This window comes from Aplysia californica, unplaced genomic scaffold, assembly GCF_000002075.1.
Source record: "Aplysia californica isolate F4 #8 unplaced genomic scaffold, AplCal3.0 scaffold00493, whole genome shotgun sequence".
NCBI classification, from domain to species: domain Eukaryota; kingdom Metazoa; phylum Mollusca; class Gastropoda; order Aplysiida; family Aplysiidae; genus Aplysia; species Aplysia californica.
The window spans coordinates 327,002-329,279 of NW_004797763.1; the positions used below are offsets into that span (position 1 = coordinate 327,002).

Sequence of the window (2,278 nt, forward strand, 5' to 3'; positions counted from 1 at the left end):
TGTTTGGGGTGGGGAGTCCTGAGGAAGTGAATAAAGGAGAGAGAGAGAGAGAGAAAGAGAGAGAGAAAGAGAGAGAGAGAGAGAGAGAGAGAGAGAGAGAGAGAGAGACAAAGAGAGACAGAGGCAGTGACAGAAAGAGATATACAGGAGAACAGCGATTTTGCAAAAGATCCTCCACTAGCATTTCGAATCGAAGTGAGAAAAAGTAATCTTAAAACGGCACAGCCTGGGGCTGTTGACGAATCGCAATCACAAATAATTAAAACACACAAAAATAACAAACAAACCTGAACAAAACAACCAAACACTCAAAACGAAAAAAAAAACACCGCTAGTGATGATTGAGAGAGAGTACGCGTACGAGCGTATAACATAGTAAATACAGCTCACAAAGTATACAGAAATCGTAGAACGATTTCGATTTCCCACCATTAAAGGACCACAACAACAAACAAAACAAATCAAAATCGAGTAACAAAAAAAAAAGAAGAAAATACAAACAAAGAAAAAAAAAGATAAAATTAAATAACAAGCTGCTGATAATTAATCACATACGTATAGGACCCTACGTAGTAAATAAAAGTCATAAAAAATTAGAAGAATCGTGGGGAGATTATCAGATTACAGACAGTTAATTTATCACCTACGCGTAAAATGCGAAATCATCATGTTTTTTCTGGTGCGGAATTAAAACACACAAGCTTAAAAACAATCTTCGCGCGCTCATATGACCTTAGCAGTTGCGAGCGCCGTAAAACCTTATACTATACTACTAAAAACAATCTCTCTCTCTCTCTCTCTCTCACACACACACACACACTCACACACTCACGTACACATACACACACACGCACATATATACATACACACACGCACATATACACATACACCCACAGTATACACACAGTATACACACACCTACACATGGATAGACAGAAAGATAGGCACATACCCAAGGAGACACACACACACACACAAACACACACACACACACACACACACACATATACACACACACACACACACACACACACACATAGACTTACTTTTGGGTGTATTGTATCCAACGAACTTGCAACTGGTTGCCTGTGGAAATAAATGAGTACATATTTCAATCCGGAGACAATTATATTATATTGAAACAAACTGTTAATTGGAAGAATATACAACCCCAGGGGTACAAAATGACCTCAAGGCGTACGGATAGGGTTAATATCTCCACAGCAGAGAAATTGCACGGTCACCTCGCTGGAATGCCACGTATTCTATAAAATGACCTGACAAAATCAAAACAAAACAAAACGAATACAAAAACGGCCCGCAAAACTAATTAATAGTGTATGCAAAGTAGTCAGGTGTCATGTTTCCAGCAAACAATATTCTCTCTTCCTTTTTTTTTCCTTTTTTTTTTTTAAACAGCTACGGGGGGAAAAATCAAGGGCGAAAACAAAAACATGAACATAGATGGCTCCTGCATCTGTAATTACATTATCAAAATTGGAAACTGGGTAAGGGATGTGGCAGCAAATGTTTTTATACATAAATAATATTTATTTATTCTCTTGTTTTGCTGTGGCTATGTTAGAGTTTGGCGGGTGTCGATTTTTATTTTTGAGGAGCGCGCGGAAGGACACTAAATCTAGGACGAACTCTTATTAATTACACTACTCGCTTGGCAAGTGAGTCCTCTCCCCATTCGGGAATTGAACTCGGGTCTTCTGCGTGCGGGGCCGAAGCGTCAAACTGCTGCAAGTGGGTGGTTGGCGGGTGCTGTGGTGTGGTTTGCTTCTTCCTTCCTTTGAAACATCGATTGTCCATATCTCCCCTTCTTTTTTATGTTTGTTACTCTCTTGTAACACCTCTTATCTTCTGGCGCTCATATGACCTTATGCAGTTGCGAGCGCCGTAAAACCTCTACTAAAACTAAACAAAACCGCTACACTCCACACCCCGGAAACCACACCGTTAACTCCCAGCAATTTAACAATCATCCACCACGCTCCAGAAAAAAAGCTAGCCTACATAACAAAAAGAAGCCGCAAAGAATACCTACATACTTTCGAACTAGAGTTGTAAGAGTCTTTGTGGTCTGACCGCAGTCTATTTGAAACTTTCCCCGCCCTGATCGACATAGACAATGTTGGCAGGGTGGGTGGTCACCCTTGACCTTTCTTCTCGTTCCGGTCAGTTCGTTGTTGAAGGCTAGAGCAAGACACCTGTTTGGACATCTCTGACTCTGTGTGTGTGTGTGTGTGTGTGTGTGTGTGTGTGTGTGTGT

At 40.6% G+C, this 2,278-nt stretch overlaps 1 long non-coding RNA gene across 1 annotated transcript in view; it reads right to left on the reverse strand.

The window, feature by feature from the left end:
* The window catches only part of LOC101857973, a 99,095-nt gene that overhangs the window by 61,173 nt on the left and 35,644 nt on the right, over positions 1–2,278 (reverse strand). The window contains exon 2 of the long non-coding RNA XR_220829.3: positions 1,047–1,086. This is a non-coding gene — a long non-coding RNA (uncharacterized LOC101857973). The remainder of the gene's footprint in view (positions 1–1,046; positions 1,087–2,278) is intronic.